Source organism: Sinocyclocheilus anshuiensis, unplaced genomic scaffold (assembly GCF_001515605.1).
Source record: "Sinocyclocheilus anshuiensis isolate Anshui unplaced genomic scaffold, SAMN03320099.WGS_v1.1 scaffold2982, whole genome shotgun sequence".
Lineage (NCBI taxonomy): Eukaryota > Metazoa > Chordata > Actinopteri > Cypriniformes > Cyprinidae > Sinocyclocheilus > Sinocyclocheilus anshuiensis.
Window position 1 is genome coordinate 71,677 of NW_015542585.1, and position 11,916 is coordinate 83,592.

Here is an 11,916-nt window from a genome sequence, read left to right on the forward strand (position 1 = left end):
CCAATTTTAAAATTAAATTTGACTCTTGGTATAGCCATCCTCTTTGTCCATATCCACGGAATTGTTTTATTTAAATCTAAGCTTATTCCCGTTTCATATCTAGTCTCCAGCTCTGCGTAACCTGTTTTCCGCGAGCCAACTAGCCGGTCTCTAGTTGTTGTTAACAAAGTATACTCACCTTCTGGGTTTAATATTCTGCTAGTTTTTATCCATTCTTCTACATTTCGTTTTATTGCTTCTGCACTTTTTATTTTCTCTTGCCTTTTATCTCTTTTACTTCTTTTCATTGTTCCTTTATATTTACATTGGCCTAATTTCCACGGGTTGAAATTCTTACTCGAACGAAATATCCAACATCCCCCTAATTCTTCATTAAAACTAGTCCTGTATGTTGGTCCTAAGAAATATTTCATAGTTTTATTCCCCTCGCGTTCTCTAATAAAATTATTTTCTTCAAATATTTCTATCTCATTGCTGTGCCAGTATTTCATTTTTACCGTACTTTTCAGTTTAACCTTTGGCGTTCTGACCATGTAATACATATTTTTGCCTGTATTTAGGTTATCTAACCATTTCCAGAAATCCTTTGTTTTATTTTCGATTTAGTTTCTTTTCTCCTTTTTGGTGCACCACGCAGACAATTCAAATCCTGAGATATTCTGTCTCTCCACTTTAACTTCGGCTAAAATAATATCACCTGACATTATTTCCCACTCTAACAGAAAGCTTACCCTAATTAAAATTAATAATATTATTCCTAAAAATAATAAAATCCAAAGTATTATACTCATCCATGCCATGGGCTTGCTTCGACCAGTGTGAAAATCATTAGCCTTCCATTTCTCTAGTTCTTTGTTGATGCCATCCGTGACATACTCAGAATCGCTGGTTAAAACGATTTCATTATGCCCTAATTCAGCGGCCTTTTGAAGTGCTCGCTCCACAGCTGTCACCTCTGCTAGCTGGGCGGTCCCTTCGATCTCACCACTCTGCGAGGTTATCAACTGCCCGTGTTGCTTGACTAAATAGCCCCATTGTACTCTCCCTGCTCTTTCACTGCCATCAGTAAAATATTTCGGGAGATTTTTATGGTTTCTGTGATATTTAGTCATTTTTTCTTCCCTCTTCTGTTTTTTCCTTCGCCAATCCAGCTGGTTATCGTTCAGAATCAGGCTCCACTGGTCAAATCGATGACTGTGAATGCGAGCCTGGTTCATCACTAGATTTTTCTTTAACCTGGAGAGCTCTCCTGCCATGGAAAAAATTATTATTGGCGGTTCTTTTGCTATTGCTTTCAATTGCAAAAGACACTTTGTCACAGAAGCCAGCACCCTTTCTGCCTCATTCTCTGGGTAGCGTTTCATTGCAGCTTCCTGCTGATGCGTGAGAAAGGCGATAGGGCAATAATTTGTCCTGCACTACACTAAAGCACTTTTTATTTTACTTGACCATTCTTTTTAAGAGTTTGTGGTGCAACTACTCTCAGAATAATTATTTATGGCAGAATAGGCTTACGAATTAGAGGCAAAGGGGACCTTCAAAGATCTCCACCAGATTCTTTTGAATGTGATTATCGTTTTTTGATGGCAGAGTTTTGAGGAAGCCAACAGTCCCTTGCAGGACTCAGATATGGATATGCATGAGGTGGATGAGCTGACTCTGCACTTCTCACTTGGGGACGTCAAAGCAGCTTTAGGAGAGATCCGGGAAAGACTGGATGACATACGCTGTGGGGAAGTGCATTACTGACACTCTGGTGAGACACTGCCGTGTGATAAATGCAGTAACACAGCATTAGTTGCATTTCACTACATATAGTGCCAAGGAACAGAATGACAAACACGTTATAATACTGTTCCATCATTAATCAATAACTACACAGCAAAAAATGAGTAACACAATATTAACACCACTCTAGTAACTATGATTAACTCACAAGAAACTCTGATTAACAGATTAGTAAGTAAGTAACAGCACTCAGTTCAATGCAATAGTTCACTATTAGCTAATCAGTGACTTTATTTTTTCATGCCACTCAGAGAACTACTAAGAAACTACATACAGTTTCATAATTAATGTGAAAAATGAATGCAGGATCATTTCAGATTTTAACTACTACTATAATTAACATTTAAACTCTTACGTAATCAATAGGTAATAGCAGCTTTATGATATAGGTAAGCTATATATAAGCTATATATATGATATAGGGGGTTTGGGTCTTCTAGTTTGCATTTGGTTTATTTCTGTAGTTTTTCTGCTAATCAGCCCATAATTGTTCTTAGTTTCCTCCCCTACCCTTGTGTATATATATATCCAATATTTCTCCTTGTGTTTGGTCAGTTGTTGTCAGATTTGTCCCGTTTGTGTTTCTTTGAAGTGACCTGTTTCTGTCCCTATTGTCTTGCTCTTTCTAGTCAATAAAACTTTGCGCAAATGTGCCATGACCCTTTGTTTGCCTGCCTGCCCTGTTGTTACTCTATTTACTATGTTTTTTTTGTTTTTGTTTTTTTAATTGGCTTTTAAAATGCAGTTTTGTTGGATTATACTCCTGCAGGGTGTTTGAGAAGTATTTTGCATTTTCACATTATTTAAATAGTTTTTTAGTAATTCTCTGGGAGGCATGAAAGAATAGTAGTTATTGATTAGCTAATAGTGAACTACTGCATCACTATTGCTTACCTATGCTTTTATCAGAGTTTTCTGTGGTTAATAGTAGTTACTAGAGTGCCCTGTGTAGTTATTCATTAATGACGGAAGTATTTCGAAGAGTAAGCACAGAATACATGTGTGACAGGAAGTCTCTTATGAAGAGAAGCTTATCAGAGTGTGTTTGTATGTGTGTGATTTCTGTGACAGTGTCATCATTAGCAGAGAGTGAAAGTATGATGAGCGTTCGATCGATGAGGAGGAAGGAGTGGTCACTGAAAGGTAAAGAAAAACACACTCTGACTCTTAGAAAATACATCTGCACTACCTCTATAAGAAACATTAATGATTTTCCTCTAAAATCTTTCATTTTGTGTTTTATAGATCTACGGAAATTAAAAATAGGTATGTATGTGTTTTAAGACACCTGTACATTTTTTTTTCAGTGTCCATTTTTCAGTTTTTTCAGTGTAAAAAAAGATCAAGCAGCAGATATTTTTAGATGTTGAATTTTGAGGATGTAGGAGAATCAGTCCGAGCGCTTTCTCTTTTCATTATATTACTTGATGACGAAGAAATGTGTCATGTTATGTGAACAATATCTGAACAATATCTATTTGAGTTACACTCATAGATTAAAGAATGTGTGTGCATTTACCTCTCCATTTCATCTACACGATTTTAGAGATATCATCAAAACAGATTCTTAGGCCCTTTAGTAATGATTATGTCTACAGGCAACTCTTTCATGCAGCGATAATCAGTAGCATGGCAAAGGAAACCAGAGGTGTCCCAATTTTGTACTTTTCTGTTCTAAGTGTACTTCAAATAACCTGATGATGCAGTTAATTAACTGAAAAATGTGTAATGTTAGACACATCATGCATTCAGCTGTCACAGCTTTACTTTATTAGACAGTAGAGTACAAGCATAGTATAAGTGCATAGTTTGTAGTGCATAATTTGGGACACAACACAGGGTTATGTCTTGTCAAGTCAAGTCACCTTTATTTCTATTGCGCTTTATACAATACAGATTGTGTCAAAGCAGCTTTACAGTGTCAAACAGGAAAAAGGTGTGTTGATAATGCAAGAGTACAATAGAAAACAGTCAGTTTTTCAGTTAAAGTGAGTTCATCATTGATTCAGTGATGTCATCGTCCAGGGATGTGTTTCCCAAAAGCATCGTTAGCGAACTATAGTCGTTAGTTCCATTGAACTCTATTGGTAACGACGGAACTTGCGACCATAGTTGCTTTTGGGAAATGCACCCCAGCTCAATTCAGTTTTAATAGTGTCTGTGCAATCAAGTCGACAATATCACTGGAAATTAAGTGTCCCCAACTAAGCAAGCCAGAGGCGACAGCGGCAAGGAACCAAAACTCCATCGGTGACAGAATGGAGAAAAAACCTTGGGAGAAACCAGGCTCAGTCGGGGGCCAGACCAAACCAGCTGTTTAATTTCAGGCTGCAGCAAAGTCAGATTGTGGGCTGGCATCACTCAGAACATCCATCCGCTTGAAGACTGAATACATCACATTTTGGGGGAGTCAAATCTGGCCACAGGGTCTATGCAGAGGACTCGTCTGGTTCTTGTGGTCTTTGCTGAGGATGATGTGAACATAACTGAGCAGTTGACAATATGTGAACCACATATCACAGCACTGTGCTAATGAGCAATGGTGAGGGTAGTGACAGAGCTCAAAGCCGCCATGGACCCTCAGGCAATGGAGCAGGATAACAGACTACCTTGGACATGCTAGCTATGGGAGGAGTACAGATAGATGACCAACCCTAGCTCACCACTAAAATAAGTGAAGAAACTTAATGAGCATGCAGCCAGTCAATGCCCTCATTAGAGACCAGGAGCGTGTCTAGAGCATTTTAAATGGAGGGCCAGTCTGGGGCAAAGCCGCAACAATATATTAATTGCGCAGTGTGAGATTCATTGGTCATAACAGAACTTTGCGAGATCGCGATGAACAGAGTGACAGCTTTTTAGTGGTTATGAGCGCTCTTTGCGAACTTTCTAGGCAATCCATTTAAAATGTAGAACTTTGTTTTTCAGCCACACACGTTGCAAAGTTTCGGGAATGACATCTGCATATTTATGCGGGATTCTAGATACATCTGGTGGGGGGGGGCACCTGGGGTGGCCAGCCAAATTTCAGGGGGGGGTGGTGGTGCCACCACGTAGACACGCCCCTCATAGAGACCCTTTTGGCCCAGTGCAGACAAAGAGGACATGCCTCTAGTGGAGTCAGCTTTTGACCCCATAGAGCACAGCTGCCCAGCTTCAGCAGTCCAATGGGAAAGCCTTTGCTTGGAGACAGCAAATGAAGAGTTGAAGAGATGAAGAGTTTCTGAAGAACACTGCTACAGCAAGCTCTAGCCGAGTATCTGAATGTTGAGCAGTGAGCTCATTGTCTGCTGATACAAAAGAAACCAATCAGCTGCAACATAATGGTGTGATTATTTTATTTATTTATTTAGTCATTTAGCAGACGCTTTTATCCAAAGCGACTTACAAATGAGGACAACAGAAGCAATCAAATCAAACACCAAAAAAAAAAAAACTACATATGTGTATGTACAACCACACACACATACATATATACTGTATATGTACATACACATTTATAAATGCAATATATATATTATTTCATTTCCATTTAGTTTGTTGAAGTATTAAAATAACTCAAATTAAATAAAACTAAAAACTTAATAAAATACATATACAGACATAATAAATTCAGACATAATGTAACTAAAATTAAAATAAATAACAAATACAAATAATACAAATCAAATGACAGTAGTTTATCAGTAATCCTAAAAAATAACACTGCCAAACTTACATGCTAAAAAACAACAACTTACTTACATATAGTAAGAAATGGTTATAAAAACTGAAACAGAAGCGAAACAAGTAATAAAGAGGAGAAATAAAAAGCGATACTTATCCTTATACTGTCCCTGCCCGGTGGAGTCGCACGGTAGAGTCAATGGTCTTTACACTCTTCGGTCTTCACATGAGGAGGCCTTCACGCGACGGCTGCCGCGACGGCTGCCGCAACAGCTGTCGCGGTAAACTAAGCTTTTTTTATACCCGTCTAACAAAATACTAAATTAATTCAGCTGGACAAACTTTCCTTATTTTCCTTATTTTCTCCACAACAAATGGCCAAGCGAGCGCAGACACAATATAGACACAGATATAATTATATCAGATTGAGTTAGAACCTATCGGCCTGCGCCATCTAGAGTTTCATGACAGAACTTTTGTATTTACTTTCTTTTTAAATGACGACAAATTATGTTTTATTAACAAGGTTCGGGAGGAGCACGATCAGATCATCAACCAATTTGGCACAGGTGTAACTCGTTTAGTTAATTATCCTAACTAGCACAATGCGTATATCTACACACAGCCAACTCACCTCTCTCCCATGACAGTTTTCCGGCATCTCTCCTCCACCCCAACGCCTCACTCTTACACTATTCTCATCCCATACTAGGGATGGGGGGAGTTCTCTGGGTTCGGGCTATATTCTGAGCTCGGAGCCCTCCTTCAAGACAGCATGCCAAATATGCTTACTATTTGCTAAATCCTATTATATGTAAGGGTGAACTTGTGAACTGAAAAAGCAGGACAAATTAGGAAGAGTGATTCTGTATGTGCATTGCTTCCAATATCTGCTTCATTTTGTGATCATTCATGCAATGCTGGTGGATGAAGACTTCTTTAACATGGATGCACAACTCGTTCAACACATGCAGAACTTCATTAATTCAGAAGTGGTTCATTTGGAACAGGTTCCTGACTAGCAAACATTGGTAGTCATGTAACGCCTAGTGTACAGTGTATATAGTTAGAGACAGTGCCTCTGTTTACTATGCTGCTGCATTATAACTTACTTAGATACAGTAGATAAATAAATTTTTGTGCAGTAATAACATAATAATAGGCATCATTTTACACTATATAGTTAAAAATAAATCATAGCAATGTAATTGCCCACTGTGTCTGTTGCATTTGATAAGGATCACACCGACACAGCGAGTAACATCAACTTATCGTATCTTTTTACTTAACCTCTCTGTTTCAGACCCCAGTAAACGAACACATACATTGGTCAGGCATGACAGAATGCTTTCAGCACAATCAAACTCGATGCATCACTGAACACTAACTCAATGCATTATCAAACAACACGTGTGAGAACACAACATTTCCCCCCCTCCTACGGGGTTTCAAACATGAAATGTTGACACAAAGTCCTGTAAGTGCCCTGGGCGAGAACGAATGCGGACAGGCCGTGGAGAAACACGGGGATGAGGCTGGGCAGCCTGTGATGGGCAGGCACACATCTCAGCTGGCAGGTTGATAGGCATGTCTGGAGCCTGTGCAGGAGCTATCTGAGGTGTCAGTTGAAGCGCTGGGGTGTCCTGCCAAGCTGGGGGTGTTGCTTGAGATGAGATGCCTGTTGTATGTGCTGGGGGCGGCACTTTGCGGAGGCGGCTTGCGTGCCACCGTGTTCCGTCGCTATGCAAGAAGGTGGCTTTTTTCTGGAATTTCTGCTTCATCCTCCTCTGCTGGCGGGTGACAGAGGCCCTGACTCTCGGTAGTGGTTCCTGAGGCAGTGCGGGGCTGAGCCTGTCAAGGGGAAGGTGGAGCTCACGGCCAAGCATGAGGAAAGCTGGAGAGACCCCCGTCGTAGAGTGTTGAGTGGCCCTGTAGTGCAGCAGTGTGTGATGGATGGCCCGTAAGAAGGTCCATCCTTGGAACAAATGCGCTCCGAGACTGTTTTTCAGTGACTGATGGAAGCGTTCGACACCACCATTAGCTTGGGGGTGATAGTATGCCATGTGGATGTGATGAATACCTTTGTTTTTGAGGTATGTTGTGAACTCGGCTGAGATCAGCTGCGGGCCATTGTCAGTAGTGATAGTGTTTGGAAGGCCCCAGCGGGAAAACAGAGAGTCCAGGAAGTTAATTATGACTTGAGAGGTCACAGAGCCGGTGGCAATGAGCTCAGGCCATTTCGAATGCAGGTCATAGACAACCACTAGGAAGCGTTGGTGATGAGGAACTCCCTGTATCTCACCACATATGTCCAGCTGCAGGTGGTCCCAGGGCTGCGATGGCCAAGCAAGAGGTTGTAAGGATGGGGAGGCCTGGTGACCAGTCTTACCGCTCAAGAGGCAGGCAGCACAGTCTTTCACCAGGGCCTCGATGTCTTTATCTATCCCTGGCTGCACGCACAGCATCAGAGTATGCCTGTGACCACACCCATGGCTCATCCTTACGCAGCAGTCGCTGTAGTGGGACAGTGGTAGCAGAATAATGTGGGAGGAACTTCAGGTAGTAGCCCGTCATGCCCAAAAAGGAGGCAACCTGCGCAGCTGAGCTGGGTTCGGGAATTGCCCGTATGGCATCTACATTTGATTGAAGTGGTGTGACGCCATCTGCCGACAGCCGGAATCCCACATATTCAATAGTCGGTGCAGAGAAAACACATTTTTCAGCATTGAGGGTTAGTTGGTAGGCAGAGGGAACCTGTCCGGGATCACTGCCTTATTCACCGCTTGCAGGTCGACACACACCCATAGGGCCCCTGATTTTTTCTGAGCTACCACCAGGTTTGAGACCCAGGGCGACGCATCCACTGGTTCAATAATGCCAACGTCCAGCAGCTCCTTAAGCTCAGCCGAGACACCATCACGGAGAGCCAAGGGAATGCGTCGGAGTGGTTGGATGACTGGTTTAATGGCAGGGTTCAGGAGAGGTTGATGGGCAAAAGCAGTGAGGCAGCCCAAGCCTTCAAACAGGGATGGCCACTTTTCCTGCCAAGGCGTGGAGACTGTCAGGATCGCAGCTCCCTTCGTGTCAACTAGAGAAAATCCCAGAGCTGAGAACAAATCCAGACCCATCAGGTTGGCCCCGCGACGGGCAACATGGAAGGTAAAGCTGGGCACCATCTTGTTGCCATACCCAACAGTCACTTGCAGGGAACCCACTAAGTCTATCTTTGAGTCACCATAGCCACAGAGTCAAGCAGAGGGTGCCGAAAGTGGCAGTGCTCCGAAAAAAGTGCTGTATGTGTGCATATTCAGGAGAGACACACTGGCACCAGTGTCCAAAAGCAGTGGGATACACACATCATTTAGGCGCACTGAACATGCTTTAAATGAGACTGGTCCAGAGTAGACATTGTGAATGATAGTGGGTGTTTGGCTGACACAGCTGGAGCGGAGCGGCAGACTGAAGCAAAATGATTGCGTTTACCACAGTTGTAGCATGTTTGGCCACGGGCTGGGCAGTTCTGTGCTCTAGACAGATGAGATGAAGATCCACAGTTATCACAGGGCCTTGATGCTTGTGCTTCTGGGCGTGGCCGAGACTGCTGCTGGCGCCTCAGTAGCATAACTGCAGAGGAGTCTGTTACCGCCAATGTGTCATTCTGGCTGGGTTGTAACATCGATGATGGCATGAGGGAGGGGACCGAGCAGTCCGCGATTGTTTGCTGTTTGGTCAGAGCCGACGCACATGCAGCTGCACTCTCTATTCGTAATGCAATCGTGATTGCCCGAGACAGTGATAAATCATCCGGGTCTAACAGCAGAGTTTCACGCACTTTTGCATCGTTGGTATGTTCAATTAACTGGTCGCGAATCATTTCGTCCTGCAACGCACCGAACTTGCATGTGCTGGCCAATCCCCGCAAGTTGGCTACGTACTGTTGCACAGACTCACCAGGAAGCTGGTGTCTTTGGCGGAACAGAAAACGTCTTAACTGGTCGCGAATCATTTCGTTCTGCAACGCACCGAACTTGCATGTGCTGGCCAATCCCCACAAGTTGGCTACGTACTGTTGCACAGACTCACCGGGAAGCTGGTGTCTTTGGCGGAACAGAAAACGTCGCAAGAGAGCGCTCTGTGGGGCTGCAAAGTGTGCGGTCAGTAGTTCCACGGCTGTGTCATAATCGCTTGTGGTGCCCGACTCAAGCGCTCCCAGCACGCACTGACCCTCGGCTCCCAAGCAATGCAGTAACAGCGCTTTTTTCCGGCCTGCACTCACGTCAATTAGCCCCACTGCCAAGATGAAAGTCTCAAAGGACTGTAACCAGCGAGTCCAGGAAATCGGAGGCTCGCCGGGTAAAGCAAGGAAAGGAGCAGGAGGTGGTAATGCGATATCAGCCATCCTCGTTGCCAAATGTTGCGTTTGATAAGGATCACACCGACACAGCGAGTAACATCAACTTATCGTATCTTTTTACTTAACCTCTCTGTTTCAGACCCCAGTAAACGAACACATACATTGGTCAGGCATGACAGAATGCTTTCAGCACAATCAAACTCGATGCATCACTGAACACTAACTCAATGTATTATCAAACAACACTTGTGTGAGAAAACAACAGTGTCCCTCTGTGTCAGAGGGAAAGTGTCATGACTGAAACTAATATAGCACAATACAGATTGTTTCAAAGCAGCTTCACAATAATAAACAGAGAACAGTGTCAATTATGAGCTTCAGTTTCATCTGTAAAGCAGCTCTACAGATGATGTTTTATTTCAGCAAATTTTGAACAAATTTCATGTACTATCGTGCTAATTGAATTGATTTTATCAGATATATATATATATATATATATATATAGAGGTGGGGGGAGAGAGAGAGAGAGATCAATTTAATTCACTGTTGATTCAGTTCAATTCAGTAACTCAGTGTTGCAAACGGGACGTTTTCTCATCACTGTCATTTTTGTTTTGTGTTTGTTGTGTTATTTAGAGGACAGTTCACAGCCCATCCAAGTATTTTATGCACTCTTTAACAAAAAAATCACACGCGCGCGCGCACACACACACACACTCACACACATAGGAGGTGTACCATTTCTCTACAGAAGTCTTGTTTTCAATATTAATATTTAATTATTAAATTGTTCTACCTTCACTCATCAATACTAGCCTATCCAAATAAAGTTCCAGTATTGATGAGCTCACATATGTTGATTTTAAAACACACAGTAACATCCGATCCATGATTTAGATCGGCCCTTTAATATTGAATATTTTCTCTGTCTTTCAGGCCACAAAAAGGTTAAAACCTATCTTGGTGAGTATTCTTGACTCCTGTTCCATTTCCTTCATAGCCTCATTTTCTAAAATATACTGCATATTATGTGCATGCTAAGCAAAGTCACTGCTTTCTATGTTCAGTTCTTTTTTTAAACTCTGAAACTTCTGTATGATTAGTGAAATTGGAGAGCTGATGAAATGTGCGTGTGGTTTCAGAGGACGTAACGCTGAATCCAACCACAGCGTACCCGTTCCTCATCCTCTCGGACGACCGCAAGCAGCTGAAGCACGGCGAGAAGCTGCAGTTCTACAGGAACAACTCGCAGCGCTTCGATGTCTGGTCCTGTGTGCTCGCCAAAGACGGCTACGAATCCGGAAGACACTACTGGGAGGTAATGCTTTAGAACAGGGCTTCTCAAGGTCTACATTCAAAGCTCCAAATCTGAATTTTCATCAATGTCAAAGGTCCGGAACAACTGTTTTTAATAAACATGCATAACAAATCAACACTATTTTTTTTAATAAATTGCCTTTTGCATTCAAAATACATTAATAACAAGTGCAAAAGTGGCAAAACTATTAATTTGAGTGTCAGCAATCGACCAACATGCCGATGCCGATATTTAGAAATCAGAGCAGCCGATGGCATATATACAGGTGCATCTCAATAAATTAGAATGTCGTGGAAAAGTTCATTTATTTCAGTGATTCAACTCAAATTGTGAAACTCGTGTATTAAATAAATTCAGTGCACACAGACTGAAGTAGTTTAAGTCTTTGGTTCTTTTAATTGTGATGATTTTGGCTCACATTTAACAAAAATCCACCAATTCACTATCTCAACAAATTAGAATATGGTGACCAGTGTTGGGAAGGTTACTTTGGAAATGTAATAGGTTACAGATTACAAGTTACCCTACTTAAAATGTAATAAGTAGTGTAACTTTTTAATTATTTTATTAAAGTAATGTACATTTGATTACTTTTTGATTACTTTTCTACATTTCTAATGTTTTCAACTGTTAATCATTTTCAAACATGTAAACCAGGCAGGGTTAAACTTACAATATGTGCTCAACACTGATAACTCTCAGACTTTCGAAATCCTTCATCACTTGAATTAAGATTATAATATTTTCATTTTAAAGGAGACATTGGATGCAAAATATCTTCATTTGCATA

General features: G+C 41.8%; 1 pseudogene; it reads left to right on the forward strand.

Annotated features, from left to right (window-relative positions):
• The window catches only part of LOC107694442 (nuclear factor 7, ovary-like), an 18,280-nt pseudogene that overhangs the window by 2,175 nt on the left and 4,189 nt on the right, over positions 1 to 11,916 (forward strand).